Source organism: Nannospalax galili, unplaced genomic scaffold (genome assembly GCF_000622305.1).
Source record: "Nannospalax galili isolate Female #2095 unplaced genomic scaffold, S.galili_v1.0 scaffold80, whole genome shotgun sequence".
Lineage (NCBI taxonomy): Eukaryota > Metazoa > Chordata > Mammalia > Rodentia > Spalacidae > Nannospalax > Nannospalax galili.
This window is the reverse complement of record NW_008347188.1, coordinates 706,575-718,569: the sequence shown is the minus strand read 5'-3', so window position 1 is coordinate 718,569 and position 11,995 is coordinate 706,575.

Genomic DNA, 11,995 nt, shown 5'->3' with positions numbered 1-11,995 from the left:
CTACTTTGCTAAATATATTTGTCACATCTGAGAAGTTTCTGATGGAGTCTTAAGGGTCTTTTAGGTACAAGATGGCATCATCTTCACAGAAAGATAATCTAGCTTCCTCTTTTTCTGTGTATGTTCCTTTTATTTCCTTTTCTTCAATTATTGCTTTTGCTAAGACTTCAAACACTAGATGTAATATGAGCATAATTCTTTCATTCCTGACTTTAGAGGAAAGGCTTTCAGTTTTTCCTTGTCTATTTTATTGTTGACTATAAATAGCTTTGCTCCATGTAGCTTGTGTTATGTTTGGCTGTAGTCCTTCTAGTCTTGGCCTTCTTCAGAACTTCTCTCAGGTAATGATGCTAGGCTTTTTCAGAGAGTCTTTTATGTCTATATGAATCCCCATGTGATTTCTGTCCTTCAGTCTATTTGAGTGCTGTATTGAATATTGATTTACATGTGTTGAGTCAATCTCTGATCTCCATAATGAAGCCAACTTGAGCATGGGATATGATCTTCTGAATGTGTTCTTGAAGATAGCTTGCAAAAATTTTATTAACCTATGTTCATCAGGGAAATTTCTGTATTTTTTTTCCTTTTCTACTGTGTGGTTTCACATTTTTGAGTGAAATAAAAGAAAACGAAGGAGACAGAGCTGTAGAGACCTCCCTCCCACACTTGTGAGTTGTAAAAATTAATATTTTAAAAGTTGATAGACTTCTGGCAGTAGTCAATAGATTCAATGCAATCTCTATTAAAATCTGATTGCCTCTTTACAGAAATATCAAAACTCATCTGGGTAAACTTGGCATCACAGAATGAATTGCATTGCTCCCTCCATGTCTGCTTTGTAGACAGTTTGCTGAATATTGGTTTATCTCTTACTTAAAGTCTTGAACGAATTTAGCAGTGAATCCTTCCAGTCCTGATCTTTTCTTTGTGAGTAGACTTTGTATTACTGCTCCAATTTCATTGTTTTAGTGGCTATTTACATATTTTTATTCAATTTTGTTAGGTCACATATACTTTGGAATTCATCCTTTTTCTAGGTTTTCCACCACTTGGAAATGTAATTTTCAAAGCGTTCCCTACTGATCCTTTGGATTTCATGGTATTTGGCTGTGGCATCCCCTTTTCAGCACTAATTTTATGTATTTGGGTTTTGCACTTTCTTTTGGTTAGCTTGGTTAAGAGCTTGCCAGTCTTGATTATTTCCTCAAAGAACCAGCCCTTTCTTTCACTGGCGCTGTGTATCATCCTTCTGGTCACCATTTCATTCATTTCCACCCTGGTATGAATTTTGCCATCTGCAGGGTTGGGGTGTGTCTTATTCCAGTTCTTCTAAGATGCTGAGGTCCATCACAAGGTCATTTATTTTAGATTTATTTGACTTTTTAAATAGAAGCTCAGATGGCTTAAAGATTGCCCTTAAAACTACCTTAGCTGGCACAACCTCTTCCCATCCCCCTCTACTTGAGCCTTGGACCCACTCATCACTTGGAGAGAGCCTGAGAATATATGACTCTGCCTCCAGAGCTGGGGAGAGTAGCCCATATCCCCCAGGGCCCATTCCCCTGCCTTTGAACCATCTCTAGTTCCTCCCACTGTTCCAGGGCTCAGGCTTCCTTGCTAGCTAGTAGGCTCACACATACTCTTCCCATCCCCTCTCCTTGGGCCTTGAACACACCTGTTCCTCTAAGAGGGTCTGAGAGTGTCTGACTCTGTCTCTAGAGATCAGTAGCACAAATCTCCCAGATTCCATCCCTTTGCTTTGGGACCATCTCTGAGCCATCCAACACTGCTTGCCAGAGACCTCATACAACCCTGGTAAGTCAGACACCAACCTCAAATTCTATAAATAAACCTAACCAAAGACATTAATGATTTTCTACAGTGAAAAATTTAAATCTTTGAAGGAAGAGATTGAGCAAGACACCAGGGGATGGAAAGGCTTCCCTTGTTCATGGATTGACAGAATTAATATTGTGAAAATGACCATCCTGCCAAAAGCAATCTACAGATTCATTGCAATGTCAATCAAAATCCTCACAAAATTCTTCACATAACTAGGAAAAACAATCCTAAAATTCATATGGAATCATAAAAGACCCTAGATAGTCAAAGCAACCTAAGTTAAATGAACAATGTTGGGGGGAATTCCTATACCAGATCTCAAACTATACTACAGAGCTATAGTCATAAAAACAGCCTGGTACTGGCACAAAAAGAGTCACACAGATCAATGGAACATAATTGAAGACCCAAACCTGAAACCTAAGTACATGCAATTTGACAAAGGTGCCAAGAACACACAAAGGAGGAAAGACAGCATCTTCAACAACTGGTGCTGGGAAAACTGGATTTCCACCTGCAGAAGAATGAAACTAGATCCCTATCTTTCACCTTGCACAAAAGTCAACTCCAAATGAATCAAAGTCCTCAATGTGAAACTTGAAACTCGGGAACTGTTTAGAATAAAACTTAGGCAGTACCCTAGAAGATACAAGTGTAGGAAAAGACTTTTGAAATTGAACATCAGTTGTTCAGGACTTAAGGTCAATAATCAACAAGTGTGACCTCGTTTAATTAAAAAACTTCAATACAGCAAAAGAAATAATCAAGGAAGTGAAGAGGAAATCCACAAAGTGGGAGAAAATCTTTACCAGTTATACATCCAACAAGGGATGAATATTCAGAACACACGAATAACTCAAAAAACAGAGAAACAAGAAAATAAATGGCCCATTAAAAAGATGGGCTAAGGACCTGAACAGAGAGTTCTCAAATGGAGGAATAAAAATGGCTAAGAAACACCTTAAAATGTGTTCAGCATTTTAGTAATTAGGGAAATGCGAATCAAAACCATGATGAGCATGTGGAGAAATGGGAATGTTCACTCACTGCTGGTGGGATTGCAAACTCATGCAACCACTGTGGAAAGCAATGTGGAGAATGCTTTAAAAACTAAAAATGGATCTACTGTATTATCTGGTTATCACTCCCTGGTATATACCCAAAGGACTAGCCCTACTGTAGAGATACTTGTACACCCATGTTTGCTTCTGCTCTTTTCAGAATAGCTAAGAAAGGGAAACAGCCTAAATTTCCCTCAACTGATGAATAGATACTGAAACATATATTAAGACCTATCAAGTCCCCAAATGTTCTTCAGTGTGCGTCCATTTACTGGAGCCTGGTTAACCTACCCAACATCAGACCTTTAAAGAAAACTGAACGTCCCTCTCCCAGCGGTTATTGGTTGCCAATAGTTTCTCAGCTCAAGTCAGGGCTTCTTACTCACTTCCTAAACTTCTATGCTGGAATTTTGTCTGGCTTCTGCTTACATGGATCTTGTGCATGCTGTCACCATTGCTGTAAATTCATATGAGTAACTTCCAGCTGTCTGGAAAACTGTTTCCTTGTGGTCATCCAACCTCTGGCTCTCACAATCTTTCTGCCCCCTCTTCTGCAATGGTCCCTGAGCCTTGGGTGGCAGAGGTTTGATATAGGTGTGCTCTTCAGGAACAAGCACTCTGCAGTTTCTTATTCTCTGCACTCTGGTCCGTTGTGGCTTTCTGGGCTGATCTCCATTTGTTGTATGTAGAAGCTTCCTGTGAGAGATGCATTAATATTTTTCAGCTTCCTGTTCTGCTATTTTCCCAGGGCCTTAGGTGTAGAGGTTGCATTGTGGATGTGTCACTTAGGGCTGGGCACCTCATAGACACATTTTACCAGTTGTGGAACTTTGTAAGAGTCTTCAGCATTGAGGAAAGATGAAATTCTGAAATCTGCAGGTAAATGAATGGAACTAGAAACTGTTATACTAAGTGAAGTAACAGACTCAGAGAAACAGATGACAGATATTGTGTCTCATTTGTGGATCTTAGCATAAAATCTTTATATGTGAGTATAAATGCCAATGTAACCACACAAGCCAGGACAATGAAAAGGAACTACAGAGGTAAAGGGAAGGAAAAAGCCTGAGAGAAGGAGGTAGTAGGAAACAAATGTTACTAAGGGGAAAATGAGGAAAATGGATTCTTAAACTTACAGACAAGTACTTCAGTCAGCACTCATCAAAGAAACTTCATTTTTGAAAAAGATGGAGATGGTTATATAGTACTACAGCTGGTCACACAGAGAGACTAAATGTCCGTGAAATGCCTAGCCCTAAGTGACACATCTACGATGGAACCTCTACATCTAAGGCTCATGGAACATAGCAAAACATGAAATAGACTACTAATGTGTTTCTCAACTTTCATCAATGAAGCTTCCTAAAGCAACAGAGGGCAATTAACATAGAAGGCCACAATTGGTCTAAGTATGGAGAATAAGAGACTAGGATGCATGTCCCTCTATAAGACAGATATTAAATCTCACCCACCCAGGGCTCAGGGACCATTATGGAGGAGAGGGTGGAAAGACTGTAAGAGTCATAGGAAGAGGTGCATAACCATAAGAAAATAGAGTCTTACAGGCTTCTGGGACCTTGTTCATATGAACTTACAACAATGTTGTAAGTATGCACAGGACTCATGCAAACTCAATCAGATAAAAATCCAGCATAAAACTGGGGAAATGGGCAGCAGGTCCTAACCTTAACAGAAGAACTATTGGTAGCTAATTACTACCACATGAGGGGGAGTTGATGTTTAAGGGAGAGACTTTACTGACTAGAATCCACTTAATGAACTTGTACTGAGGGATGTCTAGGTACACTAATTTGACTCCATAGGTCTTAACATATATGATAGAATGCATGAAATCCAGTGGGGGTGTTATGGGGGATGTAGATGGTGGAAGGCATATAAAGATGACTAAGATGTTTTGTATGACATGCACAAAAATTCAATAAAAATACATTGAAACAAAAAAAAGCACAGAAATAAAGAAAAACTAGATTCTGTGCACACATAAACATGAGGAACATACATAGTTCATGAACTGTGGCACTAAGAAAATTTCATTCGCAGTAGCTACAGTGCTCCATATATATGTTAATTTTCTTACTATATTAAAAAATACATAATCAAGACCCTTCCCCCAAAGCTGAGGAGGTGATTCTATGTTCTGTCAAATTGATAATTCACATGTACATTGTATACATACACCAAGTTGACAATAGGGGATTGAGGAGATAAGATAGAATGTGGGGACTCTATTTCCTTCACTTTTTCTGCAAACATAAAATTGCTGTGAAAATATATTTATATTTTAAAAGTAACTTTTAAAATAAAAATTAACAAAGCTACTTTACCTGTATTTCAGAGGTTTTAATGAGTTGAGCTATTGTTTTCATTTGAGACTAAGAATACATTTAATTTCCTCATTTTTTTTCCTGAAATGTCCAATGGCCATTCAAGACTTGATTTTCAGTCTCCAAATACTTACATGGTTTCCATGACTGCTTTCACTGTTGACATCGACTTTTTTGCAACTACAACCTGATGACATAAATGAAAATATTTTTAATCTTTTGTGTATGTTAATGTTTGCTTTGGGGCCCATAATTTGATGAATTTTGGATAATATTTCATGGACAGGTGATAAGAATGTATATTCCCTAACAGTCGGATGGAACATTCTGTACACATCTGCTGAGTCCATTTGACTAATCACCATCAGTCAAACCATCAGTTTGACCGTGAATATTTTCAGTTGATTTTTACTTTGGAAGACCAATCTATCTAAGTTTTAAACTCATTAGTGTTTGTTTCATAAAATTTGAAAACCAATTTTCAAGGTGTAAATATGTAAGATTATTATGTCTTCTTAAGAGCTTTTCCCTTTATTAACATGTAGTGGCCTTCTTTATTTCTCCTGACTTTCTTCTGAAGTCTGTTTTACCAGCTATTAGAATAGCTATGTCAGTTTTTTTTTCCTTTTGCTTGATAAATTTACTTCTATTTGATTCTGTGCTGGTGCGTGTCTGCCAATAAGGTTTGTTTCTTATAAAAGTCACATACATAGATATTGCTTTTTAATTTTTTAAGATTCATTTTATATTATTTCTTAAAGTATAGGTAGGTATGTGTGGATGTGTGCAGGTGCACATTTGTTCAGGTGTGCATGAAAGTCAGAAGAGCATTGGATGCCCTGAAGCTGGAGTTTGGGGTCATTGTGAGCCTCCCAACATAATGACTGGGAACTAAACTACAGTCCCCTGAAGGAGCAGCAGGCAAATTCAGGTATTTTGTGCATAATGCATTCTTGAAAACTGTGCCTCACAAATGGAAGTGGCGTCAGAAAAGCAATGACCTGATTTTGAAAGGAAGAATATCTATCCATAGGGAAACAGTACTCAAAAAGTCTGGTAAAAAGACATCATTAAATTTTTCTTTAAGTAGAATGCCAATTTTAAGCTTTAGAAATTCCATTTGAAAATTGGCAGGTTACATATTTATGTTAACTAAAAATGAAGTTGAAAATATACAAAAATATTGATAATTTTCCCAGATATCTTGGATTCTGTTTTCAAATTTCTGAACTAAATAAAGAAAGCAAGATCACATATGGGCTGCTATTCCTAGGACTGTGTTTAACCACCATTTCAAATGCCTACAGTGTTTGCCTTAATTTGAATTTGCAAAATTTCTATTTCATCTGAAGCAGTGCTGTGATCTGAAAAACTGTACTGGTAAGTTAGTTTTCATCTGAAGATGCATGTTTGATTTATTATTTAAGTGAGTGATTCAATCCAGTAAAAATGCTAAATCTTCATTCCAGTTTTCCTTATTTAAAAAAATCTATTTTATTATGAATGACTTTGATAACATCCCACACAGAAAAATTCATTATTGAACCTCATTTACCCTCCCAGCTCCCCCACCCTGTCTCTCCTCCTACCATGGGCACTGGCCCATTTCTTCTCTTTGCACCCCAGACCTCTGGACTACCCTCTTGGCCCAGACTCCACACTGCTTCCTGATCCTTTGCACCCAGACCAACCCAATTCCTCCGTCTAGTACCCTGGAGCCTTCAAAGCCTGTTCCCTCCCCTACCTTGCCTTTCCATACCTGAGACTAGTCTTCATGCCTGGCCAGTCCCACCCCCAACTTCCTGAGGCCAGCATTTTTCCTGGATAAGTTTGGTCCCACCCACTTCACCTTGAATCTCAAAACCTCATTCATCCTTCTAGCTCCCCCACCCAAACTCTTCTCCTAGCGGGGGCACTGGCTCATTTCTTTCCTTGGCACCCCAACCTCTGGACCCCCCTCTTGGCCCAGACTCCCTATTGCTTCCTCTGGACCCCCCTCTTGGCCCAGACTCACTATTGCTTCCTGATCCTTTGCACCCAGACCAGACCAATTTCTCAGTTTAGTCCCCTGGAGCCCTCAAACCCTGTCCCCTCTCCCACCTCACCTTTGCATATCTGAGACCTGCCTTTATCCCTGGCTAAGACACCCCCAACTTGGATTCCTGAGACCAACCTCTTTCCCTGCTTGCTCTGGATTCCTGAGACCAGCCTCCTTCCCTGACTGTCTGAGAGTCCTGAATCCTACCTCTACCTAGCAATCCTCCCAAGTTGTAGTGTGGCTGCTGACTAAAGGGATCCAGACCTTAGGAGAAAGCCTGAGAGCATGTGATCCTCTTTGACTTGGGCCTGTGTGGGAACTCCTGATCAGAAGGATGAAAGCCATCTAGCCCCTTCAATATAAAACCAAAAGGGAGAACCTTAAGCCTAGATCAAGCAACTTTTCATGCCCAACAAGTAAACCACAACGCACATGAAGTTTACAAACAGAAGCAGACCTAAACTCAACAAATGAAGGTTTGAGTCTCCCAGGAGAATCAGAAACTACAAAAGAAACCCACATGTCAAAGTCACAGCAAAAAAAAAATAACATGAAAAATCCAAATAATATATCTCCACCAAGTACCAATAGTCCTGTAGGGGAGTACAATGAGAATCCCCTAGAGATAACACAGAACATGGAAATCAAAAGAACAATTATAAACATGATGAAAGAATTCAGTGAATTTAAAGAACACACAAACAAATAATCAAAGAACTGAAAGAAGATAGGGATAAACTTCTGAATGAATTCAGAAAAGAGCTAGAAATGTTGAAAATATTCAGGCTGAAATGAAGAAGGAAGTGAAACACGCAGTATGTCAATTAGAAATGACAGGAGAGAGCCTCACCAATAGGATGAATGAAATGGAAAACAGAGTATCAAGACTGGAAGATAAAGTGGATGAAATAAAACATTCAAGCAAAGATTATGAAAAATTTAAGAAAGCACAAGAATGGAATATGCAGAAATTGTGGACACCATAAAAAGACCAAACTTAGGAATCATAGGCATACAGAAAGGAAAAGGATCTCAGGAGAATGGTATGGACCAGATCTTCAACAGGATTGCAGAAGAAAATTTCACAAAATTAAAGAAAGACATGCCCATACAAATACAAGACACATATAGAACACCAAACAGACAGGACCAGAAAAGAAACTCTCCACGGCTCCTCATAGTAAAAACACCAAACATACAGAAAAAAGAGACAATACTGAAAGCTGCAAAATAAAAACAAGTCACATATAAAGGAAAACCCATTAGGATTACAACTGACTTTTAAATGCAAACTATGAAAGCCAGAAGAGCCTGGACCAAAGTATTCCCAGTTCTAAATGACCAACCCAGATTACTTTACCCAGCCAAAAAGTCTGTTAGTTGAAGGGGAAAGAAAAATCTTCCATGGCATAAATAGGTTGAAAGAATTCATGTCCACAAAACCAGCCCTTCAGAGAGTTCTGGAAGCAATACAAATTGCTGAAGAAAGGAACAACTATACCCAAGGGGTGCCAGAAAGAATTTTAGTGAAGGTATGACTGTGGAAAGGCACAGCTACACCAAAAATGTGAACAGAAATAAAAATGACAGGTATCAATACAATCTTTCATTAATAACTTTAAACATGAATGGACTGAACCCCCCCCAGTGAAAAGACACAGACTAGTTGAATGGATGAAGAAACAAAACCCATCTTTTTGTTGTCTGCAAGAAACACATCTCACTTTCAAGAACAGGCACTACCTGAAGGTGAAAGGATGGAAAAAAATATTCCAAGCAAATGGTACTAAGAAAAAAGCAGGAGTTGCAATTCTAGTATCTGAAAAAATAGATTTTAAACTAAAACTAATCAGAAGAGATAAAGGATACTCCATTCTGATCAAAGCACCAATTGACCAACAACATGTTACAATCAGGAACATATATTCACCAGCTTTGGTGCACCCAACTTCATAAAAGTTCTACAGGACTTTAAGACCCAGATTAATCCCAACTCATTAATATTAGAGGACTTCAATAACCCATGGTATCCATTAGATAGATTAACAGGACAGAGAATAAACAAAGAGACATCTGAATTAAACAATACCAAATATCAAATGGACCTAACAGACATCTACCAAATATTCCACTCAAGGAGCAAAGAACATGCTTTCTATTCAGCACCCAAGGAAACTTCTCCAAAATCAACCATATGCTGGGGTGCAAAAAAAAAAAAAAAAACTCAACAAATACAAAAAGATTGAAATAATTCCATGCATTTTATCAGGTCACAATGAAATAAATCTTAACATCAACATTGGAAGAAACCTTAGTATCCACATGAACACATGGAGATTAAGCAACACACTCCTGAATGATGAATGGGTCAAAGGAGAAATTAAGAAAGAAATAAAAGTGTTCCAGGAACTAAATGAAAGGGACAATACAACACAACAAAACCTCTGGAACACATTGTAAGCAGTCCTTAAAGGGAATTTTATAGCTCAAGTACCTACATTCACAACAAATGAAACCCAAAGCCAGCAGACAAGAAGAAATAACAAAAATCAGAGCAGAAATCAATGAAGTAGAAAACAATATAAAGAATCAATGAATCCAAGAGTTGGTTCTTTGAAAACATAAGCAAGATTGATAAACCACTATCCCAGTTAACCAAAAGAAAGAAAGAGCACCTCCAAATCAACAAAATCAGAGATGAAAGGGGAAACATCACAACAGACACCAAAAAGATCCAGAACATTATAAGTGAATACATAAAAAACCTATAGACTACTAAATTTGAAAACCTAAAAGAACTAGGAGGGTATCTAAAAGCATGGGAAGCACCAAAACTAAATCAAGAAGAGATCAACAGCTTAAACAGACCCACAACACATAAGGAAATTGAAATAGTAATACAAAACCTCAAAGCTAAAAAAAAGCCCAGGATAGGCATTAATAAGAGAGAGATGGATAAAAATGGGATTATTTTAAGGGGAGAGTGGAGGGATGGTTATACAAGGAACCTAAAGGAGAAAGGGAAAGAAGAAGCTCAAGAGAGGTGGGACCATAGGAGAAGGGTATTATTAAGGGAGATATGGGAAAAATGGGGGCACCTTAAATGGGGAAACCATGGTGCAAGTGTTAGACAATGCGAGAGATAAATAATGCCTAGCTAGTTTTAAAAAACCAGAGGGAACCATATGAGTCCAACAACATACTGACAAATTATACATAGATCAAAGAATGTTATATATGTCTAGGCCAGGTTTATCTGAGGACGTTTTGTTTTTGCCCAAGTTTATCTACATGGCACATGGTAATTAAAAGTACCAGACTGGTGGAGCTAACCTTCTTGGATGTTTAACAGCCATACTTTGAGGCCTATACTTATTTAGTCGAAGGGACATAAAGGATAGTTTTTGCTCCTTTCCCTTCAACTAAGGTCCAGGGTACTATGAGCATCTCTCAAAATGTCCTGTAACTGTAGTGAGTCACCTGTCCTCTTGCTCAAGGAGTCCATGCAGACCCCATCAAATCATCTTGAACCAGTGTCCAGTCTACAAAGAGAAGGGTCAACACAGAGAATATATTTCCGCCACGCTTCCACATGAAATCAGCCATGGTCAAGCAGTACCTTTGATTTATCTTGATGTAAACGGAACTGATAAAAGAAAGGAGCCAGGGGCTCCTCCCAAGCCCATGTGACCCCTGATGAACAGATCCTCAAATGACCTTAAGTTTAAAAATAAATTGATTTATTTGGGCCAACTTTATGATCTTAAACACCCAAAAGGATAGTATAACCAAAGATTAAAGAGGACAATATAATTTTTAAGGGTCCATGTGTATAGCTAAAGGCTATATAACAAGAAACAATGACAGACGGGAGATACCTTCCTTTGAGTTGTTGGTCAGAGTGGCCCAAGCGACTCCCAGACAGTAACCCACATAGAACTGGGGAAATGAACAGCAGACCCCAATATTATCTAAAGAATATTGACAACTTATTGCAGCTAAATGAGGAACAGCTGATCTTCCTAAAACAAGGAACTCTAGATAGGCTGACTAGATTCAGCCAATGGACAAGCACTGGGGAATGGCTGGGGGCACCATCAACACAGTGGACAGTAACAGGGATGACAGAACATATGGGCTCCAGTAGGGGGGAGGGCTATGGAAGGGTGCCATTTGGGAAGTGGATATAGATGAATAAGATCGTTTCGGGTGTTCTGTATGATATACACACAAAAAATCAACAAAATTAAAAAATGAGTTATATTTGAGGAAGAAGCATAAAAATTTGCTTCATGTTAATTAGTAGAGGTGAAAAAATATTATCATTGAAAGCTACCAGATGACTTTATATCCATATTCGGGTGCCAAGGATCCGAGTGTAATTGACTGTGACTAGTAATAATCAGACATATAGAGATTAGAGACACATGTGCAAACATCTAAGTGTTAGTAGCATTAAAAATGAGTTTTTCTGTATGATATAGTAATTTTTAAAATTAAATGGAGACCTTTTTAAAGGTTAAAACCTTATGCAATTTTATGTCTTATAGGGTTTCTACTGAGTTCAATATTGTATAACTGTACTAATTCAACTGTGAACCTAAAAATTTACATACACTTTTGAAAGAGATTTATCTTTGCTCTGGAAATTGTTATTGACTATGTAGCTGTAATGAAAAAAAAAAAAACTCCAGTGCTGGCAAAAACAT